The sequence below is a fragment of the Myotis daubentonii genome, chromosome 1 (assembly GCF_963259705.1).
Source record: "Myotis daubentonii chromosome 1, mMyoDau2.1, whole genome shotgun sequence".
NCBI lineage: Eukaryota > Metazoa > Chordata > Mammalia > Chiroptera > Vespertilionidae > Myotis > Myotis daubentonii.
In genome coordinates, this window is record NC_081840.1 from 119,591,776 (window position 1) to 119,612,059 (window position 20,284).

General features: G+C 49.5%; 1 pseudogene; it reads left to right on the forward strand.

Annotated features, from left to right (window-relative positions):
• Positions 1-1,275: 1,275 nt before the first annotated feature.
• On the forward strand, positions 1,276-3,065 carry LOC132226529 (proline/serine-rich coiled-coil protein 1-like; annotated as a pseudogene).
• The last annotated feature ends 17,219 nt before the right edge of the window (positions 3,066-20,284 follow it).

Genomic DNA, 20,284 nt, shown 5'->3' on the forward strand with positions numbered 1-20,284 from the left:
GTGACATTCACACCCAGTCTTTGAGCACAGATGCCATTGAGGACGCTTTCTGACCTGGCTGAGAGCCCCAGGCTGTCAGCCCAGGGCACACACCCGGTGTCCTGAGGCCCAACAGCCCCAGGTCTCACCTGGCACTGGATACCCAGCTTTGTCAGTGGGATTTCCATGGGCAATTGCTCCGCCTTCAGGCAGTGGTCCTGGACCTGCCAGAGCTCCAGCTCCTCCTGCAGGTTCTCTAGGGAGCCTGCAGCTCCTGGCTCTGGATGCACAGCTGCTCCTGCTCCCACTTCAGCTGCTGGTTCCAGGAAGTGAGCCTGGGGGTGGAGAGCCACATGGCCCAGGGCTGAGGAGCACGCCCAGCCTCTCTCCCAGGTGTGCACTTTAATCAAATCCACAACCTCTCTGGGCCTCAGGTTTTCCCATGGGTAAATGAGGGATGAACAAAATCAGCGGTTTTCAAACTGTGTCCGTTGGGGTTCTATGAGGCTACCCCAGCTGCCCCACTGTGGGCTGGGGGAGACAGGACAGGCAGGCTCAGAAAGCACTTCAACAGCGCATCCTGTGAAAATCCTTTCCATGTAAGGCTTTGCATATCTGCCTCCTTGGAAAAAGCGTTCTTCGACTGAAACACTTTTGAAAAACATGGAATCAGAACATTTTTTCTCTAAAAATCTATGTCTATGCACAGCTCTTCTCCCCACTTGCAAGTCCCTTTCTAATTTCAACTTCTGAGACAAGTAAAATATGAGAGTCTGGAGTATTATGTATAGCCACTGAAATCATCATCATAATAATTACCCGACTGTGTTTCCGGGGTGAAGATTTATACCAGAAATTTCAAATGACCAGAGTCTCATGGACTCAATGTGAACACAGATGTGCCCTGTTTGGCCTACACAGTTGTTTTTAAATTAAATTCATTAGTTAATGAGTATTTTTAAATGTTTAAGTTTCACATCAACATTCAGCTATCTAGCTTCTCGGAGGGTGAGGAGAAGCATAAACAGAAGGCCCTGGCAGGTGTGGCTCAGCAGTTACAGTGTCAGCCCTTGTATGAAAGGGTCATGGGTTCAATTCCCAGTAAAGGGCGTGTATCTGGGTTGTGGGATTGCTCCCAGGTATGGTAGGGGTGTGTGCTGTAGGTATCCAAAATCTCTCTCGCATTGATATTTCTCTCTCGCCTACTCCCTCCCTCCCTTTTACTCTCTGTAAAGGTCAGTGGAAAAATTATTCTGGGGTAAGGATTAAAAAAAAAAAAAAAAAAAGCTGGGGCGATGCGGCGGGGCGGGAAGTGAGAACTCGCGGTCCAAGCTGAGTGCTGCTCCTGCGGGCTGGAACATGGGCGATTTGCAGGAAGATGTAAAATTTATAGTGGATGAGACCTTGGACTTCGGAGGACTGTCACCATCGGACAGTCGTGAGGAGGAAGACATACCAGTGTTGGCAACTCCAGAGAAACCCCTTCGGCGGGGCCTCTCCCACCGGGGCCACCTAAATGCAGTGGCCCCCACCCCCCAGGGCGTGAGGTTCAGCTTAGGCCGCCTCAGCCCAGCGAAGATGGAGGTCCTCGATGAGGCCAACAGGCTAGCGGCGCAGCTGGAGCAGTGCGCCCTGCAGGAGCGCGAGAGGGCAGGCGGGAGCCCGGGCCATGCAGGGTGAAGCCAGGGCCTCGGAGGGAGACCTTTGTGCTGAAGGACAGTCCTGTCGGAGACCTGCTGCCCACGGTGAGCTCTTCCGCTCGGAGCACCCCCTCTCCAAGCAGCCTGACACCCCGACTCCGGGGCAGCGATAAGAAGGGGTCCGTCAGGGCTCTTCGGGCAGCATCTGGAAAGAAGCCCTCCAGCGTGAAGAGGGAGTCGCCCACTTGCAATCTGTTCCCCACATCCAAAAGCCCAGCATCTTCTCCTCCAGCCCGATCAGCTCCTCCAGCCCGATCAACTCCTCCAACCCGATCAACTCCTCCAGCCCAATCAACTCCTCCAGCCCGATCAACTCCTCCAGCCCGATCAGCTCCTCCAGCCCGATCAGCTCCTCCAGCCCGATCAGCTCCTCCAGCCCGATCAGCTCCTCCAGCCCGATCAGCTCCTCCAGCCCGATCAGCTCCTCCAGCCCGATCAGCTCCTCCAACCCAATCAACTCCCCAACCCGGGGGAAAGCTGGGCCCAGTGGGAGAGCAACAGCAAGCCCGCCAGTCCCTGTCAGACCAGTCTTGGCCCCACAGCCTTCTACCAGCAACTGTCATCGCCTGTCTTGGCCACAGGGAGCAGCTGCTAAACCTTCCAGTCGACTACCTGTCCCCTCAGCCATCCCCAAGCCTATCAGCCGAGTGCCACTCAGCAGCCGGAGTGTACCACCCAGCAGAGGTGCCCTAGCTTCAGATTCGGTGTCAACTCGGAAAGGACTTCCAAGATCAGGTGCTGCAGGGCACAGAGTTCCTGTTTTCCAGCGACCAAATCTTCCTGGTGCCACTCGCAGCCATCTGCAGCACCCCCGGAAAGCTGCAGCCATAGGACCTACCAGGTAAAGAGATAAGGACAGCAAGCAAGAATTCAGTAAACCAACCACTACAGTCCCTGCCTGGACTCGCCTCCTGTCTGGCCTCCCAAGCCCTCGCGTTGGAGGCAGTTCCGGACTCCTGCAGATTCTGGCTCAGGGGCAAGAGGAAGAGATGCCACCACAGCTGGTGCCCAGGGAGATGGGGTGGATTAGGGTGGAGCTGGAGGGGATTCAAACCCTCTGATTGGAATATTAGGAAAAAGAAGTCACCTCCAGGCAGTGAAATGAACAAACAGATGAGAAGTGGGTTGTCCTCATCCACCCCACTCTGTGTTCACCCCCAGGCCGAGGGTCACTGGGCATCAACATGGGAATGGCCTCTGTCACTGACCTCCCTGCTCTCCCAGGAGCAGTCCTCCTGAATCACATCCCCTACTGGACTCCGGCCTGTTTGGCCAAGCAGAGGCAGGCACCTGGCCTCCGGAACTTGCTTCCTGTGAATTCTGTGAATCATAACAGGCCAGTTTATGATAAACTGACTCCTTTGGTCTATACTTTTCTAAAATAAAGTGTGTTTTTATATTAAAAAAAAAAAAAACTTAAACAAAAGGATGACCTGGCAGCCAGGGCCTGACTCCCAGCTGACAGCCCTTCAGAGGGTGTGTATTCTCCACGAGGGCTTGCTCTATCGCTGACACTCCTCTCTACACCTGCTGGACCTGCCTGGCCACCACAGGTACCTGAGTTTGCAGCCCCCCAATACACAGTAAAACAAGGCTATGGGAAGGAAGGCTTCATGTGGTCACGCCTCGGCATTGAGACAAGACCTGGATTTGAATCCTGACTGTGCCACTACACTCAGGATTGACCTTGAACAAGTTCTCTCTGAGCCTCTTTCCTCATCTGTTTGAAAAAAACGGATAATAGCTCAGTCAATTCTTATGATTTGCCATATAATGCCCTATCAAACCACCTCCAACACTGAATTAGTGTACACTAAAACTGTTCCCAACAGTTCCTGTGAGTGTCTGGCCACATCTTTGTCAACCAATCAAGACATAAAGACGCTTTGTGTAATATACAGCCAACGGCACCTAGCTTCGGGCCTGAATGACCCTTATGTGCCACTTGTATATTTTCCCTGAGGCCCAGCGCAGCCTTGCACTTGGGGACACTAGATAGCACTTCAGCCCTCCATTTGGGGGCCATTTCAAACAGCAAAATTGCCACCAAAAAGCATGAAAATAAAGCTCCATGGCACTCAATGACCACAAAAGGGATGCTCGTTTGCAGTATGAGAGCTGAAACAAGTCAGGAGTCAAAGGCCTTGTTCAACCACAGCTGCAAATGAACACATCAGGCAACTCCTGCATCTCGCACTCTGGACTGACCCATGAAAGTACCAATTTGGGGGTGACAAGTGCATTTCAGCAAGGAGGTGAATTCACCGATAGGGAATGTGTGAATGACTTGGAGCGAGCATATGTCCTTCCCAGGATCACTGGTGTCAGAGGATGAAGGTGCCTTTACCTGATAGTTATCACCATCGTCAGTGTGGGAGGGGCAGTTATTCAAACCCAGACAATGTTCCATCCTAGTTGTCACTAGTCCTTCCGTCCCAGTCATCAGCTAGAGTCCCTGTTTCCATGCTGGAGTTGGTAAAAGTACCCCATTACCAGGGGGTACTTGAGCTGAGCTCAGCGAATGCTGAGTGAGTTGGTCTGAATGAAATCCCGCATTATGCTGCTGCAAGGGCTATGGAGGTTACCTGTCTACCTCCTGCCAAAGGTTCTCGTTCTCTTGGGCGGCCAGGGCCTTGGACTCCTGCTCCTGCTGCAGGGCCTGGTCAAGACCTTCCTCAGCGGGGATGGGCAAGGGTCTCCTCCAGCCCCAGACCCAAGTCCCGCACCTCCCACCCGACGTGTCCCCAGGGTCCATTCCAGTCCCTGTGAAGCAGTGGGTACTGGGGAAACACGAGAAGCCAGGGTGAAAGTGGGGCAGGAGCCCTGGGGAGCCCGCCAGTCACTCCGCCAGTTGCCGGCATGCACATAAGTCTGTCCACCTTGCTCTCCATCTCCAGGGACTCACACAACAGCATTTTGGAGCAGCTGTGCTCATCCATGAGGGCCTCGTCCTGCCCCAACAGGTGATCAAGGGGCACCCCAGGCAGGCGTTGTCCTGCAGCAGGGCCTCCTGGACTTCAGTCAGCTGCTCCTGCTGCTCTCCCAGCTCCTCAAGCTCCCTCTCCTTGAAGGCCCTGCTGGATCTCAGAGGCCAGAATGGAAGGTTCCACCTGCCAAGAGGGAAAAGGTGATGATGCCTCACTGGGTGCAGGCCACGGGGAGCCAGAGACTAAACATCCCTGCACCCCCACACACAGTGAGGGGCCAAGAGCAGGCAAGTGCAGACACCAAGATAGCAGGGACCCTCAGGGCAGGCAAAACCCAGCCTTGCTGAGGATGGTTCCTTCAGGAATTAAGGAACTGTGCTGGGACAGCCCACGACATAAAGGGACTATCACATGGCGCTAAATGGAGTCCTGCGCCCCTCTCCACACACGTGACCTTTTTGGCAAATGATGCCCGTTCTCTGGATAAGCTCCTTGGGTACCCTCTTTGATTACTTTTAAAAGCCTATTTTAAGAAAAGTACCTAGAACATCACTATGAATATCTGAACAACACTATCAACCAATTTACCCTGATATTTCCAGGAACAACCACCCACCCAGCACAGCCAGCAGCACCTCCCTTCTCCCTCAAGTCCTGTCAATCAAAAACAAGATTGCCAGTGTCCCTGGAAGGCAATAACTGCCCCCGTTCCCCTGCCACTGCTGAGAATTGCTGGTCTGAGCTGCAGCTGAGCAAGGAAACTGGTCATCCAGGAATCACTGATCAATGACCAGGAAACGGCTGTGATCCTGAACACTCCCTCTTGCAGGCTGTGGCGCCAGGGGGGCATGCGCTCTGGAGGGCCTACCTGTGGGGCTTTGTGCACCTTCAGGGTGTGTACAATGTTGAGCAGCTGCTCTAGGTCTTCCTCCAGCTCTTCACTGAGGGTCTCCAAGTGCTGGCTCTTGGCCTTTTGCTGCTGCATTTGCATCTCCAACTCTTCTACCTGCAGAGCCTAAGACCCAGCCCCGCCAGTCAGTTCACAAAGTGAAGTTTGCTTTAAAGCAAACCCCACACCTGTCACTGCACGGGACACCTGGTGACCGGCTTGCCCGTGTGTTCTGGACACCGCCACTACCTGCTTCCGGAGCTGCTGGGTCTCCTTCTGAAGCTCTCTGCACTTGACGTTGCTCTCCCACAGCTTCTGCTCTGTGGCCTGGTTGTCTGGTTTTCTTCCTCCAACTCCAGGATCTGGCTGGAGGCTGCAGAGCAAAGTGGAGTCAGAGCCCAGATTCCAGGGCCTCCTCTTCCACTCTCTGCCCCCATCCCTGAGACAGCCATCACCCCGAGCCCTAGGTTTGAGGGGCCGGGGATGGTCAGCTGGGTGCCCTCCATTGTTCACAGGGTACAGTTGCTATGGGTTATGGCCCCTCTGCTGGCTCAGCTGGGGTCTGTTAAGGGAGCAACCCAGGGCTTAAGAAGAAAGCAGGTGACTCTGGAGAAGCCAATGCAAAAGTTCAAGATGGTGGAACTGCCGGAACTTCCCACTTTTTGCCAAGTTCTAACTTGACTGTCAAGTCAAGGATTTCAGAGACTCACAGAGGTGGCAAAGAGATGGTGTTGTGTGTGCCAGTCCTCAGAGTGAGGAGGCTTGGGGCTCTCAGCTGAGTATATGGGGGGCACAATAATTGGCCGGTATGTCTGCGGTGATAGAGGCTCTGGGGGGCTTGTGCCTAGAACTTGCCATCCCTGGCTAGGCTCTTCGGGAGAAGATGGCACTTAGTAGCCCCTTCCTAGGGAGACAGAGAACAGGCTGCAGTCATCTGCCCGATTAAGGAATGAACGGAGGAAATCATGCCCAGGGTACTGTTATAATGGAGGTTAGTGGCCACTGGGGAAGCCTCCTGCCATCCAGAGCTTTCAATCGCCCACGAACAGATCTGGGTGTCAGCGTGTTGCCATCTGGAAGCTCCTGGGACTGTCCGCATGGGAGCTGAGAAATCTGGCAACACTTAACTTTGTAGTTCATGTCCGACTTCAAGGCTGCCAGGCCCTTCATGTTCTCCTTGGGGAGAAATGCAATGAAACAGTTCCAAATGGCCCTTGAATAAAACCCTATTTACTTGGGGGTGACGATGGGCTGACACAGGAGATTCAGAGCCAAGGACTCAGCTCCCTGGATGAGGGAGAAGCCGCAGCCAGGCTGGCTCCCGGGCACCAGGGGCTGCTGCCTACCATCTGACAGCTGCTCCAGCTCCCAGCTCAGGTGGTCAGACTGGTTCATCTCTGAACCTGTTCATCCTCGAGGGCCATGTTGTCACCCAGCATCTTCTCAAGGAACTGCTGGAGGCTGTGTTCAGGGTCCTAGTGCAGGAAGAGGGGTGGGGCAAGATGGGCCCCAGGGCACCCTCTGGGCAGGCCCAACCTCCTGCATCTACCCTCATTCCCCCAATGAAGGGCCTCCATGCAACAGCTCACTTCTAAAAGCACAGCCACACAAAAGTGACTACAGCGCAGGGCCCAGCTGTGAGACTCACAGCCACTAAAAGACATACTGGCCTAGGTGATGAAGACACCCAAGGTCTCTGAGTGCTGTCTGAACAAAGTGACATGATGACCAGCAGCTGTGGCCCCTTAGCAGGTTTAACACGTCTTGGAAAGCCTGTAGGGACTCCCAAATCACAGCTCAACCCACATCCTAAACACCAACAGAGACCCTTTTTGCAACAGTCACCCAGCTACATCCATCCTTACAGAAAAGCAGCACAGCAGTCAGGCCCTATCTGTTTGTTTGTTTTTAACATATATAGATATATTTTTTTCATATATTTTTATTGATCTCAGAGATGAAGGGAGAGGGAGAGATAGAAACATCAATGATGAGAGAGAATCATTGATCGGCTACCTCCCACAGGACACCCCTGGGCATGGAGCCTGCAACCTGGGCAACCACCCCAGCCAGGCAGGCCCTATCTGTTTTGAGGGCCTTAAGTGGTGCCCACTCAAGCCACTGTGTTGGCAGCAGCACCAACCCACTAGCGGAAAATCAAAGAAGGACACAACATAAACCTAAATCTGCCCCAATCTGTTGTTACACACAGTCCGAGAGTATCTGACATGTACAGGCTCATCTGATTGGACCAGTGCACCTGCTGACAGGTATGGGACTTCGCTGAGCTCGGTTCCTTAACAAGGAAGGGGTGGGGCTAAGGGTCTATTCCGGGTTTAAGGGCGGAGCCTAGGCCTCTCAATTCCACAGTCACTGCACTGATCTGGGTCCTGGGAATAAAGGGCTATTCCGGCCAGCTTTTGTTCAACACACGGCTCCTATCTGAACATTTTGCATACGTCCTCTTGCAAAACCAAAAGCTCTCGGTAATTTCCTGGAAATGAGGGCTCACAAGCAATACTATGGGACTCTGTGTGTCAGGCACAGGCTGGGTGTGGGGCGCAATGGCTGGTCCCTCGCAGGGCCCCTCACTGGAGGATCCGCAGGGCTTACTCCTGTCCCACTGCCCCCCAGCACACACCGGGGAGCCGTTCAGCTCTTTACCCTCATCTCTGCTCCTGCTCCAGGAGCCCTCCCAGAACCACTGGGTGTCCTAGGGGGCTGAGTGTCCCCTGAGTGCCTTCAGAGTTTGGCAGCACGCCTACACGGGATGTGTCCGTTTCTCTCGGTGGGCGGTTTTCCAAGGTTGGCCCCACTCACGGGTTCTAACAACTGGGAGTGGGCGGTAGCTCCTGCTTTCCCATCTCGTGTTCATTTCCCCTGCATGGGCCAGAACCCAAGATTCTTGGTAGAAGGGGAGCCGTGGACACAGATCTGATCAAAGCCTGGCAGCGGGAAGGGTTTGCTCGCAGACTTTGGATTCACCTGGGCACCGTCTCTCTGCCCATCCCCAGCCCTGCACGAGGTGCCCTCTGTCCTCTCCACATTCACTCTTCACAACAGCCGGGAGGGGGAGGCAGGGACAGTCCTTACACATGAAGAGGATCTGGACTCACCGACTCGGTGCCACCGACAATTCACATGACTCGATGCCCCCTGACTCTGCGCGCCACCCGCCCTCCCCCCCCCAAACGGCTTTATGCCCTGCATTCTAAACGGCTCTGCCAGCGGCTCACGCCCCATGCTAACTGCTTTAGAAGACACAAAAATTAGGACACTCTCCCTATGAAACTTAAGATCTATCAGGGCATAGAAAATATAAAGAAACATAAAGGTTATATTAAATATACCATATTATTATAAATGGAAAATAACCGCTTAATTCTAATTTTGCCTATCCACATTTCTAAAAATTATTTTTTTCCCCATCAGCCGAATTACAGAAATTTGATCCATTCCTTTTAGGTAACGCATTCATTTTATTTTGTGGAGAGCTCAGCTCGGAAATTCTTCTCACCACCAACTGTGAATAGTTCATACATTAGAACGCCTGAACTTCACCAGTCAACTGCCTAAAAAACAATTTGACAGACCATTCACTAATGCGTAATTTATAAGAAAAATGAACAAAGTAAAGCTGTATATTTGGAAAATATTTATTTTAAAAAATATATCTTTATTGAGTTCAGAGGGGAAAGAAGGGGGAGGGAGGGATAGAAACCTCAACAATGAGAATCATCAATCAGCTGCCTCCTGCATGCCCCATAATGGGGATCGAGTCCCCATGTGCCCTACTGGGCATCAAATGGTGATCTCCTGGTTCATAGTATGAAGCTCAATCACTGAGCCACACCAGCTGGACTGGAAAATATTTTAACAAAAAGATTTTGTACATAGCTTTCTGGGCAAGGAGTATTAAATTAGCACATGCAAGAAAGGCAATTAGAGAATAAATACACAGGTATCCTCAGAAGAGAATTTAAATATTTAGGCTGTCAATTAATGAACCAAAAGTGTTTTTAATTCCTTCTAAACTAGTAATGGTTTTACTTGGGTTAATTAAAAAACTCATCCTTAATTTAAAATAAATTTAAATTGGTTTAAGTAGATGAAATCTTTGGACTTATGATAGAGGAGGGAAAGGTACTGATTAGCATTTATATTAATTATCCAGCTCCAATAACTGTTATAAAATTGCTTAAAGTGAAACCGGACAACCAGTGGGTCCAGGCTGCTGGTCACTACTTGAGCCAATGAAGCAGAGACAGGGTTGACTCATATATGAGCATTTATTCCATTAATGCAGGTGGAATGGGAGAGCAGCAGGTCATCCACAAATGTCAATCTGGTCCCAGAGGCACCCCTCCCCATAAGCCAGCTGCTTATCTTGGGTAGAAGAACAAAGATTCCATGGGAAAGTAGAAATTACAGGCATGGGAGAGTAGGCAAGGTATAGTGGTTACAGGATACATGCAATGCAGGCTGGGGGGTTCCCAGAGGGTGGGTGCCTCTGGGACCAGATTACAGGTAACAAGGTTGTTAATCTAGGCAATTCTCAGAAAAGACAGCCTGCATTCCCACGTTAGCTCCCATGTCCCAGGGCCTACAACTCTCAGCCAGATTAGAATGTGCTTTCTCTAATCAGAACAGAACAATTACGGTTAACAGAGCACATTAATATTTCTTATAATTATAGCTAGTCCCCAATATTCTATTCCTGCCCCTAACAAAAGAACAAAAATGAAAAAAAAAATCCCACCTAAAGGTATTATTTTTTCATAACTATCTCAATCAATTCCTCAGATAGAACCTATCCCATAAATCCAACAATCTTCATTTGTGGGAAGCATGATGAGATTTAAAATAATGTCAAACAAAATGTGATCTAAACTGGAAATAAATTTATAGATGTAGTGACCTGAACTGAGAACAGAGCAAATGACATATAATTTAAAGAGTCTTGATATATTGAAAATTACTTATTTTATCATTATGCAAATCAAGATTTCAATATCAGTTGAATTTATGAGCTTTTGCCAATGAGATATTTACTGGATGCTAAATTTTTAAACACTCTGCTCCCAATTTTCAGGGCCAGCATTTCAGAGAAATGATGCAAAATTTATGAACCTAGAGCTATTTTAAGGAAAATACATAACAATGACACTGAAAACAGGATGAGGCCAACTGAAACCACAAAAGAGTGAGTGCAAGCCTGGCACAGTGGTGAGCAGGTTGCATACATTACATCTCATTTAATCAACTCAAAGTCATCAAGGCGTTTCATGAATTTACATTGACTTAGCTGTGTTTTAGACCTCAGATATGCAGAAATCTTAGGAATAATATAAGGTTTTCTTTCCTAAAAATTGGTTCCATGACCTGGCTGGTGTGGCTCAGTTGGTTGGAGCATCATTCTGTACATGGAAAGGCTGTGGGTTCAGTTCCCAGTCAGGGCATATACCTAGGTTGGGCATTCAGTCCCCGGGAGGGGTGTGTATGAGAAGGAACCAATTTATGTTTTTTTCTCACACTTATGGTTCTCTCTCTCTCTCTCTCTCTCTCTCTCTCTCTCTCTCTCTCTCTCTCTCTCATCAATAAGCATATCCTCGGGATAGGTTTTTAAGAAAAAGTGGGTTCCATTAGGTCTTAGAAGGTAATTTTCAAATTTTAAGTTATAAATTCTTACCAAATTTCCCAACAGTTTCAAAGAATACCTTGAAGCGCACTAAACCAGCAATACCATTCTTTCATTTATACAAGCAGTTTTACCAGCACCTGAGCCTGGTCGGCCTGGCTCAGTGGTTGAGTGTTGACCTATGAACCAGGCGGTCACAGTTCGATTCCAGGTCAGGGCACAGCCCCGGTTGTGGCCTCAATCTCCAGTGTGGGGTGTGCAGGAGGCAGCCAACCAATGATTCTCATCATTGATGTTTCTCTCTCTCAGTCTCTCTCTCTCTCTCTCTCTCTCTCTCTCTCTCTCTCTCTCTCTCTCTCGTCTCCCTTCCTCTATGAAACCAATAAAAACATATATGAAATAAGCATTCTCTTTTTAAAAAATAAATATAAAAATAAAAAAGGAAAGATAGAGGACTCGACCTGACTGGAGAGGGCAGTGGGTCTCTGCTGTGGCCCCATGTAAAAAATCCGGAGAGGTTTAACAGACAAGCCTCCTCCCCTCCTGCCTCTGGTCCTGGTGTGGCCTTCCAAAGTGATCAGAAGGTTCTATGATGATTCTGCTGCACAGCCGAGTCCAGCCCCACTGGCTAAGTGTTGGGGGTGCTTAACTCACAAGGACTGCCCTGCACAGGGTCCGCTTGCAGGGTCTCACCACAGAAACACAGTTGCCATTTGATCCCTCAGAGCTCTTGCTGACCTGGCGGGGCACCTAACTCACAGCTGCAACTACCTCCCAGACTTCCACAGCGGGTTCACATCCACAGGGAACTCAAAGCAGTTAGGAGTAAAAGTGACTCACCAAAGCTCTTTGCGATTTCCTCAGTTTCTCTACAGTCTCAGGGTCATAGGCCGGAATCCTCTGCATGTCACTTTTCTTCAGTCCGAACATCGTTTCCAGCATAAAGCGAATCTTAAAAATGTAAACAAAAGAAAGAGAAAGCCATCATTTCAAATTGTCTAAACAACTGATCTTCAACTTGGGAGGAAGTAAACCCACTCTGCTTGTGGCCATCACTGCCGATAAACCAGACGGTCTCACGCAGACCATCCCCACTCCTCCTCTGCAGCCCTTAACATAAATCTGGCACTGGGCCTCCACCAGGCCTGAGCACTACCCACAGATCTCCGGTTCCCTCTTCTGCTCCCCCCGACTCCTCCCACTGATCCTCCTCCCTCCTGGCCCTGTGCTCTGAGTCACCCCTCCTCTCCACGACAGTTGCCATTCCTTGGCCACTCCTGGCTTGTTCACTTTTTTAACTTTTAAACTGGAAATAATGTCATATAAGAGAAAAGTTGCGAGAACAGTACAGACACCTCCAGATACCCCTTTCTGAGATTAATCCAAATATTCACTTTTATTGATATAATTCACATACCATCAAACTCAACCATTCAAAATGTACACTGAGTATATTGATGGTTGTGCATCCATCTCCACAATTTTAGAAAATTTTCATAGCTCACCAAAAAGAAGCTTCAAACACAATTTAACAGCCACGCTCCAATTACCCCCCACCCATCCAGCCCTAGGCAACCAAGAAAGTGCTTCCTGTCTCGGCTGACTTCCGTGGGGTTTTTTTAAAATTTACTTATTTTTAAAAAAATATGTTTTCATTGATTTCAGAGGGGAAAGAAGGAGAGAGAAACATCAATGATGAAAGGGAATCATTGATTGGCTGCCTCCTGCACACCCCACACTGGGGATGGAGGCTGCAACCCAGGCATGTGCCCTGATTGGGAATCCAACCATGACTTGTAGGTTCATAGGTCGATGTACTTCCCTTTTGAGTCTGTGTGTCCTGCATGTACTGCTGTGCATTGAAGGCCCAACTGAGAACATGGGCTGACCCCAGCCTTCCCTCCCACCCGTACCCCACCTGGTTGGTCCTACCTCCCACACCCACGTCCACTGCAACTGAGCTGATCCTCCCACCACTAGTTTCGACCCCTGAAGGGGGATCTCCCTGCCTGACCACCTCTGTCTTCTACGTTGTAGCCCAAGTGACCATTAGCATGAACACTTCCCAGGCCATTTTCCCACTCAGAACCCTTCAGGTGCCTCCAGGATAAAAGCCCAAGTCCTTGCAACTGAAACAGGAATTTTTTTGGGGGGGGGGGGGGAGTGAAAAAGACAGGTTTTAGGAAATTTTAGAAATTAAGGGGACCATGGAGGAAACTCAGGGCTGCAGAGCAGCAGAAGGTATATGTCCACAGAATAGGGGAAGCTGAAAAGCTGCAACAGTAGAATGAGGGAGCTGGGAACAGCAAAAGGTCTATATTTACAAAATAAAGAGAAGGAAGCCCTTCATCCAGAAGAAGAAGAAAGCCCAAAGGAATAGGAAAACAATAAAGAAGGAGGGGGGAGGGGAGAACCTCACACGTCCCATGTCCCATGTGAGGTTCGACCTTTGAGCCCAGAAGTTACTACAGTAACAAGTCCAAGGGAATAGTGACCAATCAGAGGGGATATCAAGGCACAAAGATCTGCAGCCTTTATAAGCCTTACGGGAAAGGAACTCAGTGGGACTCTTCACCTCCCCACCGGGGGAGTCTATGCTTGTTCTTCAATAAACCGCCACCTTTGCTATATCACCTTCTGTCCGTGGATTCATTCTTGGGCTCTGGCAGACAAAGAATCCAGGTTCCAGTCCAAAAATTCTGCATCACAACAGCCTTGGCCCTGCTCTCCTGGGGGCTCCACATGAACCATCTTCCTGCTTCTCACATCCCTAGGGTTTATTCTTATTTCATAGAATGGAGGTTAGATTCCTTCTGAAGGATGGTTTGTGTGCTCATATTTTACAGGAAGGAGTTGGTTTCCACTGAGCAGAGTTTACTCTCCAAGAGAGCAGGGACAAGGGAATGAGACAGTGGGCAATGGGTCCTAGCTCTGGCAGTTTCTAGCTGTATTGGGATTTTTGGACCGGAACACATGGTGTTCCCCTGAGCAGAATGGTTCCAGGGTTCTTGGTCCATCGGAGTTGAAGAATGAATCTATGGACGGAAGATGGTATAGCAAAAGGTGGGCATTTATTGAATAACAAGTACAGACTCCCACGTGGGGAGGGGGAAAGGGTCCCACTGAATTTCTTTTCCCTACTTATAAGGGCTTCAGATCTTGGTGCCTTGATATCCCCTCTGATTGGTCACTATTACCCTAGACTGATGACTGTAGCAACTCCTGGGCTCAAAGGTCGAACCTCACATGGGACATATGAGGTTCTCCACCCCCCTCCCCTTCCTTATTGTTTTCCTATCCCCTTTGGGCTTTCTTCTTCTTTGTCTGAATGAGGGGCTTCCTTCCCTTTAATTTTTAAATATAGGCCTTTTGCTGTTCCCAGTGTTATGCCCAGATTTCAAGATCCCCAAAAGACCACACTAGGGAGCCAGCCAGTCCGATGCAAAAGCAGAGGGTCCTTTATTTGAGCTAGCTCAACTCCCCCTCCTGGCCAACGCAGCAACAGGAAGCAGAGTGAGGCTGCCGTGGGAAAAACAGGGTTTTAATAGGGGGTGGAGTGAGGGAAGGGGAGCTGACTGTGGGCCCTGCCGATTGGCCAGGCGCAAGTCGGGTCTTGTTACACAGGATGTGGTCATCTCTATGGCGCGCACATGTCCCTTGATTGTCATTGGTTAGTTTAAAGAAATCCCGGGCGTGGCCAGCAGAGGCCTGGGCTTCCGGGAAGAAGGTACTTTCCTGAGCACATGGCAGCTGCCCCAACATGGAGGGTACGGGGCAAGATGGAGGGCATAACCCTCGCCCTTTCACCAGCTCCCTCATTCTATGGAAATGTACCTGTTGCAGCTTTTTGGCTTCCCTATTCTATGGAAATGTACCTTCTGCTCTGTAGCCCTGTGCTTCTTCCATGGTCCCCTTAATTTCTAAAATTTCCTCAACCTGTCTTTTTCACCCCTAAAAATTCCTGTTTCAGCTGGTTCTGGCACATTCTAGCTGGTTCTCACACTTTCTACCTATTGTCCATGACAAGACTCTTTACTTACATTAACCTCAGTTCCTTTCTCTGTAAAATGAGATGGACAATGGGAATAGGGATTCTCTGTGGAACTGATTGAGAAAATGCAAGATGTTTACAAATTGTAAAACCTTATCCACCCTCAAAAATAAGCACTATCAGAAAATAACTGCAAAACCTCTTAGTCCAGGGCAAGGCACTGTGGCAGGCGGCTTTGTCTCACATTGTGTTGGTTGCTTTCCTTATGCCTTCCCCAGCCCCTCGTTCACAAACACACCTGTGACCCGGAGGGCGAGAAATTTGCTTTGTATTTACCAGAACAGGCCTCAAGGGACTCTTAAATGGAATTCAAATTTGAATCCAGCAAAGGCTTGCCTGGTTCAGTCTGCACCAGGCTATGGGTCACATAGAGAACCCAAGGGAGGGGTCTCAGTCACCTGACTCTTGGGTTTCCTGGGGGGTGAGGGGAAGAGAGAAGCATCCTTATCTTAAAGGTGGGCATCAAATGTAAGAGTCAACCTTATCTCAGAAGCCTTCCGAAGCAAAGAGGAGTGTCTTAGAGTTGAAGAAGTGTGGTCATTACATTGCCCACTTTAAGTGAAATTCTCCGAGGGCAGAGGTGATATGGAGGAGGGAAGGAGGGTTCCAGGGAGCAGCCACCTGAGCCCGGGGGTGATGTCTGAGCTGGAGGGTGAAAGACCACGGCATTGATGAAGCTCGATGCGATCCAAGGAACTCAGTAATTCCACGTGACTGGTGTGTAGACAAGGGAGGAGGAGGAGAGAAGCCAGACAGGCTGCGGGCCAGGAATGACCACATGCTACAGCACCCAACTGGCAGGCATACAGAGAACCCGCACTCCGAACACACACACACACACACCAGACAGCTGGTTCAAGGGGGCGGGGGACGACTTAGAAATGCCTTTGAAAGATCCCCCCTCAATGCTGCTTGTGTCTTTTTGTCAGCAGTTTGGGGTTCCAGGGTGACCCCAGCTGGCATTGGTTTGGACATGGAGTCAAGATAGCCAAATATTGCAGACCCCTCAACCGTCCAGGGAAGACTTTCTGGTCCTCCTCCTTCAGATGACCTTTGGAGACTCGAATTTGCCCAAGACTTGCCTGGGAAGCCGGGGGTGGGGGGGCGCAGAGGGGGCGCGCAGCATTAAGTGTCACTCTGGCAAGTCATTGAGGCAGGGGTCTGCAGCAGTGCTAGGCACTTGGGGAGCTGGAGGGTGTCAGCATGCAGACAGCAAGGACTGCTCTGCAGATGGCACCCTAATCACCTGTGGGATACTTGGCCCAAGTGCAGGTCCTCCTGTGGAAAGAACTTATTCCTGAGATGCCAAGGAAAGCACACCCTACAGGGTGTGGCTCTGGCCCCAGGGCCGCTGCCGTGGCTGCAGCAGGTGCAGGCTCCGGAACACCTGCAGAAGTGGCCCCTTTGGAAGTCAGCGCACTGAGTTCCACAGAGCTCATCTTCAGGGCTCAGCGCTGGCCCCAGACCTCAGTAACCGTGCCTCCCAGCAGTGGGCAGACAGACAGCTGCCTCTCTCATTTCTGAGGGTCCCTTTCTATCCCTAGACATGCATTGAGCACAGACAGTCCAAGCTTCCTTGGTTATTGTGGTCAGTGTGATGCCACTCCTTCGGGGCTCTCACATCTAGTGAGCAGAGATGCTAATTGTGTGCAGGTCTCCACACGACCCACCTCCTTCCATCTGGACCAAGGACAGGCCTTATGTATTTCAGCATTTGGACAAGTGTCATGATGCCCTCTGGACGTACCTGCCTTTAATGGTCAGGTTTCTCAGGAGACTACATTGGGGAAACTCAATTTAAATGTACAGAAAATTACTCCAAGGCTGTATCTCCCAGACCAGCCAGCGAGAAGAGGGGAGATAAGCAAGATCCCAAGACCTCTTTACTCTGTTACTGCCTCCCTCTCTCCCTTTGCCTGGGAATAGAAAGGGAGGCTCAATTGGACTTGATCTAGCCCCTGTCAACCCTTCACATTTCCCACCAGTCCCTCCTGTGTCCTCCAAGTTCCTGGCAAATGACATCCATAAACGTCACAAATTTTCCCTCCTCCTCACATTTGCTCACACCATTTCTCTTCTCTCCTCATTCACCCAGATCCAATGTTGTACCATTCTTCCCCGTTTTCCTCTCAAGTAAAGGAATCACCTTCTCTGTCCGCCCATGGTCGTTTTGTAAGAGTCAGAGCTAGTTCAAATTCCAGTTGACACTAACCCAGTTAGTTTACCTCTGTGGACCTCAGTGTCCCTGTCTGAAAAACAGGGTTGATAATACCCACCTGTCCAAGTGAAAGGAATTATATGATTGTGTAATGGGTTTGAACACAGGGTCTGGCACATAATAGATACTCAATAAACATTAATTGCTTCTCTTCCTTATAGCAATTTCCATTAGTATTATAATGACCTGCCTCATCCACTAGAATTTGAATTTCACAGGGTTTTTGCTTCAGTCATTTGTGTTTGCCCTAGAAGAATAGTTTTCAAACCTTTTTTATAAATGAGTCACAATAATGTTTTTCTCCAAATGTGGGAAGTTTTCAGCTAGTATTTCTTTAAATGCTAGTACTTTTCCTGCCCCCTTTTCTTTTCTTTTTTTCTTCTGGCACTTTTAGGCTTCTGAGGCTGTTTTACATGTCCCCAAGGCTCTGTTAATTCTATTCCATCTTTTCTCTCTCTCTCTTTTTCAAATTAGAAATTTTTTATTCATCTCTCTTCAAGTTTACTGATTCCTGCCTTCCCCCATCATTTCCATTCTCATTCTCAGTTCATCCAGTGAATTTTTTCATTTTAGAAAGTGTGGTTTCCAGTTATAAATTTTTTAAAAGTGTATCTTATCTTATTTTTTAAATATATTCTTATTGATTTCAGAGAGGAAGGAAGAGGGAGAGAGACATCGATGATGGGAGAGAATCATTAATTGGCTGCCTCCTGCACACCCTCCACTGGAAATTGAGCCTGGAACCTGGGCATGTGCCCTTGACTGGAATTGAACCTGGGACCCTTCAGTCCACAGGCTGACGCTCTATCCACTGAGCAAAACAGGCTAAGGCCAGTTCTAAATTTTTTATTTGTCATTTTAAGTGTAAGACTCAGTGGTTTTTGTATATTCACATAGTTGTGCAATAATCACCACTAATAATTCTAACACATTTCATTACTCCCAAAAGAAATCCAGTACCCATTAGCAATAATGCCTAAACTCCCCTTCTTCCCAGCTCCTGGGAACTGCTAATCTACCTTTTGTCTTTAGAGTGTTTCCTATTCTGGAATTTTCTGTTAATGGAATCATACAATACATGGTGTTTTGTGACTGGCTTCTTTCACTTAACATAATGTTTTCAAGGTTCATTCATGTTATAGCATGTGTCAGTATTTAATTTTTTATAACTGAACTAGAAGCCCAGTACACAAAATTCGTGCATGGGGGGGATAATCTCTCTCAGCCTGGCCTGTACCCTCTCCAATCTGGGAACCCTTGGGGGATGTCCAACTGCCTCTCACAATCCAGGACCGCTGGCTCCTAACCGCTCGCCTGCTTGCCTGCCTGATCACCCCTAACTGCTCGCCTGCCTGCCTCATTGCCCCTAACCACTCTGCCTGCCTGATGCCCCTAACTGCTTGCCTGCCTGCCTGATCACCCCTAACCACTTTGCCTGCCTGATGCCCCTAACTGTTCACCTGCCTTCCTGATCACCCCTAACCACTCCACCTGCCTGATCACCCCTAACCACTCGCCTGCCTGCCTGATAGCCCCTAACTGCTCACCTGCCTGCCTGATCACCCCTAACCACTCGCCTGCCTGATCACCCCTAACCGCTTGCCTGTCTGCCTGATTGCCCCTAACTGCTCGCCTGCCTGCCTGATCACCCATAACCACCTCTGCTCGGCCCCCGCCACCACAGCTTCACCCAGAAGGATGTCCGGAATGACATCCGGAGCGTCATTCAGCTGCCTGGTCTAATTAGCATATTATGCTTTCATTATTATAGATGTTTGTGTATTTGTATAATATCTCTATCACACTGCAATCTCCTTGGCAATCTTTTCCACTGAAGGGTCCTCCTCTCACAAAGCCTGCATACCCTCCCTGTTGACTCCATTTTCATCCTTCCTCTAGGCCCGTGTTTGGCAAACTGCGGCTCGCGAGCCACATGCGGCTCTTTGGCCCCTTGACTGTGGCTCTTCCACAAAATACCATGTGCAGGCACGCACGTACAGTGTGATTGAAACTTCGTGGCCCATGCACAGAAGTCGGTATTTTGTGGAAGAGCCACACTCAAGGGGCCAAAGAGCTGCATGTGGCTCGCGAGCCGCGGTTTGCCAAGCCACAGTTTGCCGACCACTGCTCTAGGGCAAGACAGGGCAATAGTGGTTGTACAATTGTATTTTATATAAGAAATCACAGCTGAGAAAGTGAGAGGAGACTAAAATTGTACTTCAGAGCTACATCTTCCAAGTGTAGGATTTCTCAACATTGGCATTATTGACATTTTAGATTGGATAATTCTTTGTAGTGTGGTGTTCATCCTGTACATTACATATAGTCCTGTATTCAATGGTCCCCTTCTCAGTGTGACATTTACATTTAAACTAGAGACACAGTGCACGAATTCGTGCACCAGTGGGGCCCCTCAGCCTGGCCTATGGGATTGGGTTGAAACCGGCTCTCTGACATCCCCGAGGGGTCCAGGATTGCAAGTGGGCACAGGCCAGGCCAAGGGATCCCACTGGTGCACGATCAGGGCCCGGGAGGGATGAGGGAGGTTGGCCAGCTGGGGAGGGACTGTGGGAGGGCTCCAGGGTGTGTCTGGACTGTCTTGCTCAGTCCCGATCAATTGGCCAGACCCCAGCAGCAAGCTAACCTACTGGTTGGAGTGTCTGCCCCCTGGTGGTCAGTGCACATCACAGTGAGCGGTTGAGCAGCCTCAGCATATCATTAGCATATTACCCTTTGATTGGTTAAAAGGATGACCGGACAACCAGACACTTAGCATATTAGGCTTTTATTATATAGGATGTCCCTAGATATTGCCAAATATCCCCCAGGGGGTGGAATAGGGGGCAAAATCACCTCTGGTTGAGACCCATTGGCATTGAAAA